We start from the raw sequence: 17,713 nt of genomic DNA on the forward strand, positions 1-17,713 counted from the left end.
AGCGTGCTGCTACCTGTCTAATTTTGACTCTGGCCCTGTTTTGTCTTCTGCCATTCATGTAGGTACTCACTTCAAACTGAAATAAAAAAATTCCTTCCAGTAGGACCTTAAAGACCAACTAGTTGGTCTTTAAGGTGCTACTGGAAGGAATTTTTTTATTTTGACTATGGCAGACCAACACGGCTACCTATCTGTAACTTCAAACTGAGTTAATGATATAAAAAACTTTATTCCTGATGAGGCCTTGGAGCCTGCACAGAGTAACTAACCAAATTAGTGCAAGTTTCATGGTTTAACTATGTGCTGCGTTGAGAAGTAATTTCTGTTACCTGTCCTGAATCTTCCAACTTTCAGCTTCATTGGTTCTAGTGTGTGTGGGGGGGGGGCTTTTCTCGATCCACTTTCTCCACACAATGCATAATTTTATAAATTTCTATCATGTCACATCTTACTTGCCTTTCCTCTAAACTAAAAACTCCTCCCACCTTTTCCTCACAGGGGAGCTGCTATGAGGGAGTTATGGAATCAAATACCTTTGCACAAAGTCAGTTTTTCCTGGTTCATTTGCTGAAATTTCTAGCAATGCATAAGAATCAAAACCAATTTTGTGACTAGGTTTATTAAAAACAAGCAAAGATTAATGTTTCGAAGAACGTGCTCTGAATTGTGATGATTTCCAGACCTGGAGCTGAGCAGCAAGTGGTTGACAAGGACCTTTCTAGGAACTGTGTATGGTAAAATAACCCTAGAGATTATCTGCAGATTTAGAGCTGTTAGCATTAATTCATCCTGGCTGGTCTCTCTGGGGCTGCAAGATAAATAGGGCCTTGAATAATGGAGAAAGAGATTACATTTAATGATGACAGTGTTTGTGCGGAGTTTATATGGTGTCAAGAGGGCCATGAGGTGAACAACAAATTGAAACATGAGCTGGAGAAAACATGCACTTTAGAAAGCTAACGAAAATCAATTGGACAGAATGACTGGGCCAGACATCCTCATGGGTTTTGTGCTGCAACTGAAGGATTTAGAAACTTTACCAATATGTTCAAAAGGGTGACCTTTAGGAGTTTTGAGACCTGAAACTGTCCTGAGTGTTCATTTTCTCTCTCTTTTCTAATTGCAAAAAGGAATGAGCACTTAGCTGGAGATGCTGCAAAATTCTGCCAAGCCAGACTCAGATATGAACACTGAAGACTCATAAAGCCTGCCTCAAAACAAGAGGTAAGTTTTATGAGTCCCCAAAGTCCTCTTCTGGTTTGGATTTCAATGTGAGCCAGAGAAGGATTTGCAGCTCCCCTCCCACATCCCCAAACCCCCAAATATCAACCCCTTCAAATACACTCGCTCATCACGCTCTTTCCTTTCCAACAAATAGGTGGTAGCAGGAGCAGTCAAAAGGCATGTTGGGAGAAAACTGGTTAAGAGTGTGCCGTGGTGCAGAGGACTATGGGAGATGTGGTTCTAGCAAGAGCTTTAGGCAGAAAAGCATGGTGGAAGACATGGTTGTGGTACTAGGTGCATATCAACCGGGAGGGACTGTAACTCGAGGTACAGTTAAAAGGTCCTTAGGTGAGAGGAAAGACTTTTGTCTGAGACCCTAGAGAGTTACCAGTAAGAGAGCCAGTATGGTACAATGATTAGGACAAGGGAGACCAGGGCTCAAATACCAACTTGGCCCCATTGGGTGACCTTGGGCCAGTCACTGCCTCTCAGGTTAACCTACTTCACAGGGTTGTTGTGAGGATTAAATGGGGGTGGGCATGTATACCACCTTGAGCTCCTTGGATGAAAAGGTGTGATATAAATGCAATAAATAAATAAGAAGACAGCAAGGCATGGGTGACTGCAAGGCAGCTTTACATTACCACACGCATGATTAGCGGTAATTAGCATAACAAAAGTCATGTAGCAATTGATCCATGCCAACAAAACCTGAGGCAACTCAAGGAAATGAAGATGCAAATTTCTGGATTGGAGATAGAAAACTTATTTTCCCTCCAAGGGGAATCTAATAAGTTGGCTCATCCTTATAGATGCTATTTTTATAATTTTCACTATTGGTTTTTTTATTAAAAAAATCAGGCCCAGTAATCACACTGCGGCCTGAGGTGAGGACAGTGTCCATAACATTCAGTTAGAAAAGTTAATTCACAGCTTGTAAATTTGTCCCCCGCCTCCCCCACCATGGAAAAAAAGCAATTCTAGTTGTAGATGACTCAGACCGTATTTTGCCAAATGGCTCTGAAGAGCGGAGAATTGCAAAGTTCACTCCTGAGTGATACCTAGTTCTTTCCTTGCAGTGCACTTTAGTTCCTTGTGAGCTTTCAATTTTAGTTAAAGAGATGGGAAAATTAAACTCCCACTATCAAGGAATGATGTGTGTGATATTTACCACTGCAAAGTGTAATTGTATATCAGATTATGAGCAGATGACTTGTACCAAGTGAGGGAAAAACAGAGTTTCATAAAGTAAAAAAGCATAATTATTTACTGGTGCTTACATTCATCAGTGAATCATTATTTCTCTCTTGTTTTTCATATGGAGTTAGTCTGTCTACTGGTCACCACATAATTTGAGACAGCAAAATCCAGTTTGCATCCCCTGTGGCAGAATGGTCTAAGAATGGTCCTGGTCACTCAGAGATCCAATACTTGGATCAGAACATTCAAATTCCTTAGTCAATTCTAACACTCTCTGCAAAGCATCACTCCTTCAGTCTTCAGGTAGTCTTGGAGCAGTTCAAAGAGATCCAGTTATTGGGGGGGGGGAAGAAGAAGAAGAAGAAGAAGAAGAAGAAGAAGAAGAAGAAGAAGAAGAAGAGTTTGGATTTGATATCCCGTTTTATCACTACCCGAAGGAGTCTCAAAGCGGCTAACATTCTCCTTTCCCTTCCTCCCCCACAACAAACACTCTGTGAGGTGAGTGGGGCTGAGAGACTTCAAAGAAGTGTGACTGGCCCAAGGTCACCCAGCAGCTGCATGTGGAGGAGCAGAGACGTGAACCCGGTTCCTCAGATTACGAGACTACCGCTCTTAACCACTACACCACACTGGGAGATTCAGGGTGTGGGGAGGAGAGGGTACCCCACCCCTGGTATCTATTGCTGTTGTGGTTCTGGTTTTCCCCTATGCTCTAGCAGCCTGGAGAGAATCAGCACCTAATCAGCCCCAAAGGCTCAGTCTGGTTACAGCCTCTCTAGGAGCAAGTTGATTACTCAGAGCCATAGTCCTGCAATTTCAGCCCTGCCTTGGACTCTAGTATGGTGGCTAGAGGGCAGTGGTGTTAACCCTTTGCCCCTTATTGTGATCCTGATTCAATGGCCTTCCCTCCTGTGGGGTGGGGGGAACAGCCACCTTGGACCACCAGTGTCAGGTGTGTGTACAGGAGCCAGGCCCTGTGACCAATAGGACTTTGCAGGACTGGGGCCTTCCTAAGTTTGTTCTGAAGAGGCAAGGTGTGGCCGCACATGTGAGGCCGTTTGGTAACTCACAGCACCTGGTGGCAAGAGCTGGGAAGGGATATAAGGTCAGCATTTCCCTTCAGCTCTTTGCCACAGCAACACGCTTCCTGCCTTGGGCTTCTTGCTTCCTGATCCTTGAACCTCGGTTTCTTGACTCCTTGCTTCTTGATCCTTGGACCCCTGACTTCATGACTCCTTGCTTCTTGATCCTCTGACCCCTGACTTTGTGACTCCTTGCTTCTTGGACCCCTGACTTTGTGACTCCTTGCTTCCTGACCCCTCAGACCCTCAGACTCTTGGCTTCCTGGCTTCTGGACCCCCGTTCCTGCTCCCTCCCCGCCATCTTGCCCCTGGTCCTGACGTCCCCTGCCGAGACTTTGATCGTCCGTGAACTAGACCGTGACAACTAGGGTGTGTGCGTAACAACCAGGGTGTGTGCGTGCCCACTACCCCCAATTGTCAGGCCCCTCACACTGACAAAAAACCAAAAACCCACCTCTGATTCAAAGGCAGAACTAAACAGTTAACAACACATATTTTGGTCGTTAGATGGAGAACTGGCTTTTTGGTTCTGGGCGATTCACAACTCTGCTACCATGCAGATATAAAGCTTAGCTGTCCAAATGGGATCCCCAAAAGTAATAAACTACATGCTAAGCCTATAAAGAACCAGGAAATCACAATTTGAACACTTCGAGTTTCCCAGCAGCTGGTTTTAAAAGAATAATTCTGGGGGTTGTAGAAACTTTTGTTGAACCTTCTGTGAAGATATGAAACATGTCTGCCTCTCACAGACAGTTGCAAATTGGGAGATGCACCAACAGCACAGAAGTCCATTAACACAAGCTACTATGTCATAAAGCGTGAAGGCTATTTATTGTGACAAAGCACTGTGCATTTGAAAAGCAATTCAAAATGTGTGTGTGTGTGTGTGTGTGTGTGTGTGTGTATATATATATATCATGTGAAAAAATAACAATTAGCTAATTCATCTCATGCTATTTATTTCAGAGAAAACGCCAAATAATAGAGGCTGGCAGTTTCATCTAGAAGAACAAAAATGATATAAGCAGCAAGCATAATTAGAACTAATTTCCATTCCCTTTCTCTCTCTAAGAGTGAGTGACGAGGCATAATTAAACCATACATCAAATAAGAAGAGCCTTGTGGATGAATAAAATAGGATGTTTACATTAAAGGTGGGGTGTTCAGGCGGGGTGGAAAAGGAAAGACATTTCTTACAACAGGCCTTAATTAAAAGACAAAGATTGGTTTTAAAATGCAAAGCAGTGGCCTTGTAGCTGCCAATCATTTGATTCCAAAAGGTTTGCAGAATGAAGGATGAGCATATTAGGAGAAGGGGGGGGTGGGGGTGGTAAAAGCTTTTTTAAAAAAACGTGTTTGCTTATCCATTGTCTTCTGCCTAACTAGGAACTTTGGAAGAAATACCTAATCAAGTACCTAGTCCTTATCAGTGATTTAAGCAAATGCTTTTAGAAGCAGGAGAAGCAGGTGTGTAAGAAAGGCAATGGAAGGCCCTGGGAAAGAATGACTGGAGGAGGTAGAGAGCCAGTGGCTCATGGACCAAATCCAGCCTAAGGTTAAAGAAACAGAATCTTTCCAAGCCCTTTCCATGCCTGAGGTATTTTGAACTGGAAATCATCACCATCATTTATTTGTATGCTGCTTTTCCAAGCTCAAACCATGTTCAAAGTGGCTCACAACATCAAAATATTTATGGATTACAACTCCCTATGAACTACAAAACTTAACAAAATTTAAATAGTCATATAAACAATTCCCTAATAGAATGTCTCACATTCATGGGACCTTAAGGTGAAGGGTGGGTAATTAATAGTAGTAGCAGTGGTATTAGCAGCAGTGTTTTCCCCCTAGAAAAATAGGTGCCAGTATTCACCATGAAGTTGTTACAGTAAGTGCCACACTTTTTAACAAAAAAAGGTGCCCTTGAGTGCCCCCTGAAAAAAGCCCCGAGTATTAGTGATATAATAATACCATAAAATTAAATAACCCACTGATTATAGTCAATTCTAATACAGTGGTACCTCGCAAGACGAATGCCTCACAAGACGGAAAACCCACAAGACGAAAGGGTTTTCTGTTTTGGAGGCGCTTCGCAAGACGAATTTCCCTATGGGCTTGCTTCGCAAGAAGAAAGCCCATAGGGAAATCTCCGGGGACCTCTTTTAAATGCTGGTGGTGGGGAGCAAAGCCTTTCCCCCCCTCTGGCCTTCAGAAGAGGTCCAGGAAGGCTGGCGGGGGCCGAAAGGCTTTGCTCCCCACCGCCAGCATTTTAAAAGCAGTCCGGGATAGCAGGGAAGCAGACGGCTTTGGAAGGCAGGCGGTGGGGAGCAAAGACTTTCGCCCCCCGCCCGCCTTCAGAAGAGGTCCAGGACCTCTTCTGAAGGCGGGTGGGGGGCAAAAGTCTTTGTCCCCCCTGCCTGCCTTCCCAGGGGCTTTTACATCGCCCCGGACAGCGGAGAAGTCCTCCGCTGTCCCGGGCGATTTTAAAATGCCGCCCGCCAGCATTTTAAGATCGCCCCGGACAGCGGAGAAGTCCTCCGCTGTCCCGGGGTTTTTTAAAATGCTGGGGGTGGGAAGAAAAGCCCTTGTCCCCCCCCCAGCCTTCAGAAGAGGTCGGGGGACAGACTGTCCCCGGACCTGGTCTGAAGGCGGTTTCAATAGGAACGCATTAATTGATTTTCAATGCATTCCTATGGGAAACCGTGCATCGCAAGACGAAAAACTCGCAAGAAGAAAAAACTTACGGAACGAATTAATTTCGTCTTGCGAGGCACCACTGTAATGAAAACCCAAGAATATAGTCCAGCTAGCAGCAAAAATCATCTCCAAACCAAATCTCTCTGGCCTCTCACCTTCAGCCTCAGAAGCAACCTTTGCAGCTGGAGTCAGTCTGGGTGCCACCCTCCAAGGCTGGGTGGGAAGGAGCCAAGCAGAGGGGAGGGGCCAAAGAGTTCAGGATCCGTAGCAAGATGGTTTCCAGCATCTTCAGCAGCAGCTGCAGCCTTCATAACTGGAGTCAGTCATGGCCCCACTGGGGGTACAAAAAACCAGCAGCAATTGTCTCTCTACCCTCCATCCAAACAAGCAAAAGTCATTACCAGAGTTCAAGGACACATTTCAGCCAGGCAAAAACTAGCAAGGAGAATGCAAAGCAGGGCTGGTAGGGGGTGTGGCTAGGGATGGGGTGTGGCCTGGGTAGAGTCCAAGCAATCACATTTGGCCCATGGGCTGGAAACAACTTTGGTGAATAGGTGGAATAAAATTCCTGACACCCGCAAAATGCTTTTTTAAAGAAAACCCACCAAAATTGTGATTTTAAGCTTCTTGAGCTGTTTCCACTGCTTTTTCCATCGCGTAGCCATACATCCGGACACCATTTTTACACCCGCAAACTAGGTCATGTCAGGATTTTTTTTGACGTATGGCAAGCATAGTAAAAGGAAAATAATGAGATGGGTGGGTGTTGATTAGAAATACTGCAGCTACATTATTTGGAAGCACAACATGCACATGAAGCTAAATTATAGGTTTATTATATCTTATTTGAAGGAAATGCCTAAATATCTCAATGCTGTATATCACGGTTCTGTTTTTAGATTTTTCTGGTTTGTCAGGTGTCCATTTCTTAAAAACGAATGTACTAAATTTAATCCAACTATTTCCAGTACATAGTGCTGGTTTTGCCCAAAATATTTTTGATCACAATCTTAAGAATTCCCACCCCCCACGCCCGTCCCAGATTATTTATTCTATGTATTTGAAAACTCTCACCCATAGGAAAATCTTTACCTACTTATTTGTAAGCATCTCTCAAACTGTCACTAAATAAAGACATTGTTGGAATATTCTAAGAGGAACGAGACAAGTGGGTGAGCGTGTTGTTTACACTTCACCTGTTTCCATTACGCACTTTGGGAGGAATCTGCAGAGGCTTCCCAGGAGCTTTGTTTGTCTTCTGAAAAATCCTCTGCTGGCACAAAGCAGAAGTGAAGACCCTGTGTTGCAAAAAAAAAAAAGAAAGAAAGAAAAGAAAAAGAAAAAAGGACAGAGCAAAAATAGATTTAAACACAGCCAAACCCAATACATTATTGGGTACCGACACAATTTTGAAAAACTGAAATATACGCTGCATAGGATAGTGTTCTTGTTTTGAGATAAACAAAGGCTATCCTATGCATTCCTATTACTTGGGGCTAAGTAAGACATTCTTCCAAGTATACATGCATATAATTAGGGTGAACATCTTTTATTTTTTAAAAATCTCTTTTCGTAGTTAGCTGTGCTAGGTGGAAAAGGTTTCAGATGGCTACTATATGGCAAAGCAGAGAGCTTTGCAGTAATCATATATTGGAAAATAGATGTTTCCTTCTCCCATCTGAAAAAGTCTATCATCTCAGCAGCAGCTAGGGATACTGGAGAATTTTGTTGAAAGGGTACTGGAAACTGTGTCAGTCAGATGCCTGTCCATCTGGCAGACAGATCCTGCAAAAGGATGGCAAACTGAGTAGCACTGCCCCTAGATTATTTTTTTCTGCCTGGGGAATTAGGGAATGTCTAACAACATGTGCATATGATCACATGAAACCCCACAGATCAGGCTGCTATCTTTCTTTCCTCCTTTGCAATTACACTTGAGCTTGAGAGTCTGTACAGCTTGAATTTGTAGAGAACAGTCACAGACAGAACCTCATGTTAAGCCATGAAGGCACCTGAACACCCTTAGTTCCTGGCAGGCTAGGATTTCCACAGATCTTAAAAGGAGCCAAGGAAATACTCATTAAAACCCACAAAGTCTCTCACAGGAATGCCTTGTCCTCCCCAACCAATGTCCCTGAGTGTGAGCAGCCAGAAGTGCCCACCCTTTAGGATTTGGGGGATTGAGTGCGAAAACCCAGTGTTTTCATTATTGTTGCATATCTGTCTCATTATAGAAGGATTTGGAAAGGTTCAGAAAAGGCTTTCTGCAGAGCGCAAAACAAAACAGAGCGTTTCATATCTTTCCTTTTTAATGTTCTGCATATCTTCTCTGTGCAATGAGTTCATTTTCCCTGTTGCCCATGCAACACGTGGCGAAGTAATGCCGCTGTGAGCCTTGTCTGAGCTCATTTCCTTTCCTACCTTCAAGAATCCGAGCAAACATTTGATGAACTCATAGCAAAATTAAAGAGGGAAGGGATACCTAAGGTTAGAAAAATTCCAGGGAATGTAAAGTGAAATTGAAGATTCAGCATCTTTGGATGCTAAATTGTATTGTGAATGATGAGGCATTCAGCAATAACAGATGGTTCTGACAGCGGCTGCCCGTCTATGGACCCTTTCCAAAGGCATGCTGTGATCTAGTTTGGATACCGCAAACTTTAGATTTATATCCACATCACGCACAGGAATTTCCCTTCTACTTCTAAGTGGTATTATTTCAGAAATACCTTTGTTCCTGCACCCTGTTTCTCCGCTATTCAGTTGCCTTTCACAAATTGTTTCCTAGACTTCAGCACCCTCAGACATTGCCCTGCAGTCTAGACAAGAATGTCCCTAGGAGTCCCCAGTGAATTGTCAGGGACCAAATCCTGTCCCGTCATTGCTGAAATTAATCAGCTGCTACATGGGAGATCTATTTAAGAGTAGGATATGAATGGAATCTTATCCATACAAAGGCTGTGCATTGGGGTAGTGCTTTTTATTTATATGTAAGGCCGAAATCTTGGAGTAGGTCCTGCTGAATCCAGTCAGACTTCTGATTTGACATTCTCAGGGTTCACAGCAAATCCTGTAATGACTGGTGTGGTGGGGGAGAAGCATGGAGGTGACCTGCTGTCCAGAGCTGGAGTCAGGCATAAAGGTAAAGGGACCCCTGACCATTAGGTCCAGTCGTGACCGACTCTAGGGTTGCGGCACTCATCTCGCTTTATTGGCCGAGGGAGCCGGCGTACAGCTTCCGGGTCATGTAGTCAGCATGACTAAGCCGCTTCTGGCGAACCAGAGCAGCGCACAGAAACACCGTTTACCTTCCCACTGGAGCGGTACCTATTTATCTACTTGCACTTTGATGTGCTTTCAAACTGCTAGGTTGGCAGGAGTGAGTCAGGCATAGGTCAGCAGTAAAATACCTTATGTTAGTAACGTCATTACTCAAGGAAACAAAACAGCTCAGTCCTAGTAGTCACAGCAGCAGGTCTTGCCCCAATGAATGTCCCTGTTTTCCCACCACAGAAAGTGTCTCAAAAATAAACCAGAGCATTTGTGGTTTGGAAAGTTACAGGATTTCAGCAGTGTGTTATAGGGCAGGGGTAGGCCAACTAAGGCCCAGGGGTTGGATGCGGCCCAATTGCCTTCTCAATCCAGCCCGTGGATGGTCCGGGAATCAGCGTGTTTTTACATGAGTAGAATGTGTGCTTTTATTTAAAATGCATCTCTGGGTTATTTGTGGGGCACAGGAATTCCTTCATCCCCCCCCAAAAAAATAGTCCCACCACATGGTCTGAGGGATGGTAGACCGGCCCATGGCTGAAAAAGGTTGCTGACCCCTGCTATGGGATATGCACTGATTGGAAATGAAGCAATTTGACCACCCCAAAACACTTGAAGGCACAAACTGTATAGAAAACTGGGTCACATGTGACCACTCCAAAAGCACAAATCATCGCAAATGTGCAATAAAAACGGTGCTTGGGGGTAGCTATGCCGCTATTAGGCCTTTCTTCGTGTTTTCACACATTGCTTTTTGGACTCCACGAAATAAGGAACAGGAAAACCGTGGCTCTCCAAACGATGCTGAACTCCAGCTCCCATCTTCCCTGATCTTTGGTTAGGCTGCCCTGGGCCTGATGAGAGCAGGAGACCAACAATATCCAACAGTTTCCCCCATCCCTGTGTCAAATGGTCATTTCTATACTACGCTAAGAACCATCGCTAGGTTTCATTTGCTCCATTCTCATAAACCACAGTGTAATACAGACCCCGAAAGAAATCTGCAGACGCTGCTGAGTTGCCTCCCTATAGGCTACTCAGAACGGACTGCATACATGCATTATTTAAAAGCCTCCAAGAAAGGAATCTCCCTCCGCCCTGCTCCCAGCCCCTGAGGAGCCCTGTTGGCCAGCCATGCACTTTACATTTCTTTTGCCCCACCAGCTTGAATATTTATGAGGTGGCATATGATTTGATGGTGTCTGGTTCCATGTGCAATGCTGATGTCATCTGTTTTAAATTTGAAATGCCAGTTCTGTTTTGTAGTGCATAGTAATTTGTTTCTTCTGCAGACTATATATATATATAAAAATCACACCGAAACTTGGCATTTCTAGCAAGGAAACTATGGTGATATGGAGAGCGCTCTCTCTCTCTCTCTCTCTCTCTCTCTCTCTCTCTCTCTCTCGCTCTCGCTCTCTCTGTGTGTGTGTGTGTGTGTGTGTATAAGTAAGTAAGTAAGTAAGTAAGAGGGAGACATGGGGGAGACTCTCTCCAAATAAATTATATTACATAATTGAAGGGCTACAACTTCTCACAACAGTTTGGACAATTGTTCAAGGCTTCACCGCATTCAAGCCAAACATTCCTCCCTTGCCCCTCCTACCACACCCTTGCTTGGGTGTAAAGATCCTGGCCTTGCAAGGGGTTGGGTCTGGCTGGTGCCAACCTCTATACAGAGGTGGTGCCATCTCAGAACAACAGAGAATCCTTCACTTCTTTCTATTTTTAGTCAAAAATTCTTTCCCTGGCAGCAGAATTACTCTGCGGTGGAAAAGGAAGCTTGGGCTATGAATCTGGACATCCGTGCCCTGCAGTGCTCTTCATAGCATTCACTTTTATTTCAGATCACACAGATTTGCTAGGTGGCTGTGAACAATGAGCAGGCTTGATGCTAAGAGTACACTGTTGGGAGATTTACCTTCAACCTTTTATTGCACCGCATCAAGCACAGCATCCTCACTAAAATGCGGGCTTTTTGTCCTGCCGGGTGGCAGGAGAATTGGAAATGTCGGAGGGTGGTAGCTTTTTTTGATAATTCTGAAATGCATTATTAAGAAGATTCTCTCTTGTGAATTGGAGCAAAAGAATTGAAAACTATTCCTAACTCTGAAAGTCTTGTGCAATGGCTTTTAAATTGACACACACACACACACACACACACACACACACACACACCCCTTGTACCCGTAACTACCACCTACAGTTTACACCAGTATTCTGAGCATCCCATGTTTCACTGTGATCTGAACCGGTGGGATGTTTTTAATGTATTTCTCTTTCAATGTATTTACGTGGGGTTTATTGTCTATTTGTTTCGGTTGCAAGTTGCTTTGTGTTGCCCTGGGCAAGGTAAAGTGACTGACAAATTTAATGAACTAACTAACTAACTAACCACCACCACCATTTCTGATTTAAAATAGACATACTTGCTTTGTGTTGTGCAAGAAAGCAGCTAGTTGGCATATCAAACATGTGAGCAATCAATGTGAGTGAGCCACTGAGGGTAGGGAGCAACTCATATGTATAAAGGAATTTGGAAATAGTTACTTACAAAAAGTACTGTTTCCTAGGAAACATGATTTTAAATGTTGGATTCTATCAAGGTTTCTGCATTTCAGTGTGCTGTACGAATCTAGCTACCTTATCGTGTGAGTTTAATAATTTCAAAACTTACTATGCTAAATAATTGGAAAGACAAGAAGCTAGAAAACTGCCAGCCAAAGAAATACATTTTGGGGGACAAAATCTGGTATATTATTTAGCTGAAACAAATATGGTATACATCGCCAACACAAAAACATAGAGTGAACGGACATTGCATCAATGAAATGGCTAAAGCTGGAGTGTTTTATTAGACCAATAGGCTAAACACTACATTTTCATAGACTCAAAGGGCATATCTTAAGCTGGCTTGATATTATTGCTCCTCCACATGGAATCTTGGGAACTGCAGGTCTGTGAGGAAGGGGATAATGATCTCTAATAGACCCGGCACCTTCACCAAACTAAGATAAAAGGACCCCTGGCCATTAGGTCCAGTCGTGGCCGACTCTGGGGTTGCGGCGCTCATCTCGCTTTATTGGCTGAGGGAGCCGGCGTACAGCTTCCAGGTCATGTGGCCAGCTTCTGGCGAACCAGACCAGCACATGGAAACGCCATTTACCTTCCCGCCGGAGCGGTACCTATTTATCTACTTGCACTTCAACGTGCTTTCAAACTGCTAGGTTGGCAGGAGCAGGGACCGAGCAATGGGAGCTCACCCCGTCCCGGGGATTCGAACCGCCAACCTTCTGATCGCCAAGCCCTAGACAGGGTGAGCTCCCATTGCTCGGTCCCTGCTCCTGCCAACCTAGCAGTTTGAAAGCACGTTGAAGTGCAAGTAGATAAATAGCCACCCACGTCCCTTTCACCAATAGCCCAATTTGTTTGTGGGAGAGAAATAAAGGCCACAGCAATCAAACTGAAGTACTACCACTGTATCTTTGTAGTGTAGATATGGCATTAGAGTCATTCACTCTCCACACGCAGGCACTGCAGTCAAATGGTGCTGCGCAAGATACAGCTGCCACTTGAGGTCACTTAAAATTGTCTTCATAGGGATGTCTTACATGTATCGGCTTGGTGTACAAATAAGATAAGAAAGCACAGTTTCTTTCTATGTTACTATCGCAAGCCCAACACATCAGGGCAAGCTGGCTATGAAAGGATAGATCATGCCGTGCTGGCAAAGGAGGTATTTTTTTTCTACCCAGTACAGCAGCCTTCTGCATACTTTCAAAAGGACAGGCCAACAGACCTGTAGACCTCAGTGGCAGAACATTTGCTTTGTACTCAGTCTCAGGTTCAATCCCTGGTGTTTCCAGGTTGAGCAGGGGAAAGCTCCTGCTATTGCATGAAAATTTATTCTGAAGTCAATGTGAGAGAGAAGGGGGGGGGAGCAAAACAAGTTTTCATAGCAGTTAGTAAGGAACAAGTTGTATGGGAAGCAAAGCTGAACTTTGAGGAAGAGCAGTAAATTAAACTGGGAGAGCAAAATAGTATTTCAGAGAGCTAAAGAGTGTATGTTCATTGTTAGTGATGTATCCATTAATTTACTTTACCCCCGCTATTATATCTGATCAAACAGGTTTGGTAGGTTTTTGTAATGCTTCTTAAACCTGCAAAAGCTATTTGACCAGCAGCCATGATGGGGCAAAAGAAATGAACATGGACAACCACAGGCAATGATGGGTTTGTTGTACTGTTTCCCATACCCATACCTGTTTTAAGATGAACCATGCTAGTTTGCTCTAGTTTATTATCGCTGTTGCTGAATATTCATGAAACAATTGCATGACTAAGTCATGAGTTTGGCCTACATAAGCAAAGAACATGATGACCCCTCTAATGAGGTCCAATGCTAAAGTGGCCTTGCCTCATTTTGCAAAGTATTCTACGTTTAACCATAGCTTGCCTTCTTGGCCTTATTTGTTTGAAACCTGTAGACATGTAAAAAAAATGAACAGCTGTTAATCATTTACACAGTGGGGGGTTTCTCAGCACTTTGCCCTGTTAGTATATCATAAAATCCAAGTTAAAATGGAGTGTAGTATCTCATCTCATCAAAGAAAATAAATTTGTTATAAAAGGGGGGGAAATTATCCATCAAGATCTTTCATACAGCAACTGGGAAACACTGTTGATATATTTATGGATCAGTTCCTGCATGCAATAAATGCAGCAAACTTGTAACCCTATCTCCATCTAGGTACTTTTGAATCATACAGTCAAAGAACTAAATATGTTATCATAAAAGTTGAAGCTACATGTACATTAAAAATATATATTTATTATAGGGCTATTCCGCACTGCCACACAGCAAATAACAACAGGTAGCAGTAGCTTGAAACAACTTAAGTGTATACAGTGCCTGAAAACATGTAAACGTGAGATAGCTCTGCTTCACTCATCCTCACTGAAAACTCAAGGGGCACCACAGGTTTGGGTTTTCCCTACTTTTCTCTTTGCTCTCTTCAGTCGGTTCTTAAGCAGAAGAGACACAGCAAGCCAAGGAAATATGGGCGGAGGTGGGAGGGGGAGATCAAGACACTATTCACCACCCCTTGTTTTCAGAAGACCTACGTCAGAACACCAGCCACAGTGGGCTAGGATTGACATTCCTGATCATCCTAAGAGTACAGAGTAATGTACTGGTAGGCTGAGAAAGCTTTTAGAAGTAGCATGTCTAGGGGCATACTATTTAATTTGCATCTCAAACTATTTAGAAGACCCACATAAGCACTAAATTGGTGTGCTACCTTTACCTCTGACTTCCGTATGTTCAGACTCACATTTCTGTGCACAATAGGCTGAACTCTCACACGTTTAACTATGCCAGATGAGAGCTAGGTGCCCATTCTACGCACATGCAGATCAAAAGTCCCTGAAGATCAGGAGTTCCCAAACTATGGTTTGTGGAGCACCAGTGAACCACGAGTTTCATTCAGGTGGTCTGCAGCATGCCTGAATATTCAAGTCGATATTTTTATTTTATTTTATTGCATCTTTTCTTTCTTAAATCATATTCTATTGTATTACAATAAGAAATATATGAGGTTCAAACTATAATACAATAAAACACAATGTAAGAAATAAAATCAGCCAAAAAAGGACAACTACAAATCAAACAGCATCCGGCCGAGGCAGAATGATCATTAGGTAGTCTGCAAAGCCCATCAGCAATTTTCAAGTGATCCATGCAAGGGGGTAGGTTTTTGGGAACCACTGACTTAGATATTCATTTAGGCTGCCTCCAGACTGTTGGCATTTTGCAGAAGAAATTTAAGCACATACCAGAAATGTAGGTTTGCATGATTAAAGTGCTATGTTGTCCTGTTGCAATAAATCCGCTTTAAAAAATAGACTTTTTCCAGTTCAGGAATACACTGAAAAGAGTGGGAAGATCAAATGATTAAGGGGGAAGGCATATAAAATTGCTGTAAGCAAATCAGGATGAATCCTCAGTGTTGTATAACCTCACTGCAAACAAATGACAACAAATTCTCAATAAAGACCAGACATTGTCTAACCTTCTCATAAACTTTGGTGCAAGCAAATCAGGTTGAATGAACAGGTCACCTGGTGCAGAACTTTGACACTTGTATGTCCTGGTCAGAGAGAGAGAGAGAGGGAAAGGGAGAGACTTATGGTGTTCTTGTACATTATAATGGTGTTTATGCACAGAAATAATGAATTGCTAACTTCCAGTGAGAGTGTGCAGGCATCCATGACTTGTATTGTACATTTACCTAGCAACGATCATACATACAAGGAGACATTTTCTTAGTGCCATTCAGTCCTCACTACTTATTATTAAGGAGGAGGGGAATGTTGTTGGCTACCCTGAGGTTGCATTTTAAAAGGAACCAAGTCCAAGGTCACTAGGGGTTCAGAGGCAGGGGTGGTTTCTGTCATTTTGCCACAAGCTCTAGGCTGGAAGCTGCCAGCCCAGGACGATTTAAAGCCTCACAACGTAAGAGTGAACTGCATGGGTTTCCAGCTGTAAGTTCAGCCAGCCCAATACATTTTGCCGCCTGAGGCACAGGTGGCAGCCTCCTCCATTCAATATACAAAAGCTCACTGGACCGGCAGTTCAATTTACTTCAACACTGCTGACAGGACAGCAGCCTTCACTGCATCAAACAGCAGCAAGATAGCTTGGGAGTGCAGGGGGTGCGCACAGCTTTCCCCCTCCATCACCTCACGCTGCCTAATGGTAGGGCCAGCACCGTAAGGCAAGCCATTCACCTCTTTCGAAAGCTCACACCCATTTAAATGGGTTTGAGGTTATTAGGACTTGCAAGTGTTTTCTTGCCCGTATCGCTGATGAACCAAATTTTACCCACACATACAGAATCAAATGGACCCTGTCTTTATGAGCTGGTGAGGTTTAGTGCAAGTTGGAAAGTGTAAGCTGGAAAATGATGCATTTAAATCTCACCAGCAAATTTGCTTGGTGGCCCGAAACACCCCATTATTCTTTCAGCCTCAGCCTTCTACCTGCAATGGAGGGGTAATATAATTGGTCCTCGTGAGCCTGTTGTAAGGATTTCAGATATAATTATGTGAAGCTTTATTTTTTACCACTTGAAATATGTTTTATAAGCACTAAGGACCAGGCCTGGCACAGGCACACAGCATCCTTAGTGTGTCAGTCAGGTGCGCTGTGGTGAAAACAAAATGGCAGTCGTCAGGTGGCTGCCTCTCAGGGGTTTTGCTGCTTTTTATTTGTGTGAATGGGGAAGAATGAGAGAGAGAGACTGCTGCTCAGAACATCAGGTGTGGGATGTTAGCAGTGGCGTAGTGTGGGTTGTCAGCACCCGGGGCAAGGCAAGTAATTTGCGCCCCCTAACCCGTGGATTTGCGCCCCCTAACCCCCAGATGTTGCGCCCGGTGCGGCCGGCCCCCCCTGCACCCCCACGCTACGCCACTGGATGTTAGCATCCAAAATGCATATGTAAAGGGTTAGTCGCAAGAGCTGTAAAACACTAAGATGCCATACACTCCGTGGCAGTTGTGGCAGTTAGTTGAACAGTTTTAACAGAGCAGCAGGTATGAATTGTTGTGCTGCTGTCTGCCTCAGAGTCAGAGAGTTAAGTTTGTCTGTAAAAGTTTAATCTGTGTAAGATGTTTGAGCGACTTAAGTATCGCCTACCCACATATTTTAATTTGCAAGTGCGCTAAGTAAAAGTTATATGTTATTTAAACTTTAAAAGAGAGTGCCTTGCTTAGTTTTTCTAGGAGGGAAAAAGAGAACAATTAAAGGGTCAAAGGACCCAAGGCTGCAAACAGAAATTGGAGCTAAATTCCCACAGAAGGAAGGGTACAGTAGTACCTTGGGTTACAGACGCTTCAGGTTACAGACACGTCAGGTTATAGTACCTCAGGTTAAGAACTTTGCTTCAGGATGAGAACAGAAATCGTGCGGTGGAGGCGTGGTGGCAGCGGGAGGCCCCATTAGCTAAAGTGGTACCTCAGGTTAAGAACAGACCTCCAGAGCAAATTAAGTTCTTAACCCGAGGTACCACTGTATTCTGCTGAGCACCTCCACCTGGAGTCAGTTCTATTTTTTAAAAAAAACACTGAAAAGTTCCAGTTGAGGTGCATCTCCAGGTATCCCCCGTTGGAAATCCTGTAGAGCTGGTACAGTTCAATGCCAACAGTTCTGAAGTAGATGGGTCAACTGCATCAACTCC

At 43.8% G+C, this 17,713-nt stretch overlaps 1 long non-coding RNA gene across 6 annotated transcripts; it reads right to left on the bottom strand.

The window, feature by feature from the left end:
• Positions 1-603: 603 nt before the first annotated feature.
• Positions 604-16,801, bottom strand: LOC308589866. 6 transcript variants are annotated; one of them, XR_014009509.1, is made up of 5 exons: positions 16,518-16,801; positions 15,548-15,625; positions 7,420-7,504; positions 6,362-6,540; positions 604-808 (listed from the first exon to the last, which is right to left on the bottom strand). It is a non-coding gene; the product is annotated as an uncharacterized lncRNA (long non-coding RNA). The 6 variants fall into 6 exon arrangements; XR_014009510.1 differs by having other exon boundaries at positions 16,459-16,801; XR_014009511.1 differs by having other exon boundaries at positions 16,370-16,801.
• Between the last annotated feature and the right edge of the window lie 912 nt (positions 16,802-17,713).

Source organism: Podarcis bocagei (genome assembly GCF_964188305.1).
Source record: "Podarcis bocagei genome assembly, chromosome: 6".
NCBI lineage: Eukaryota > Metazoa > Chordata > Lepidosauria > Squamata > Lacertidae > Podarcis > Podarcis bocagei.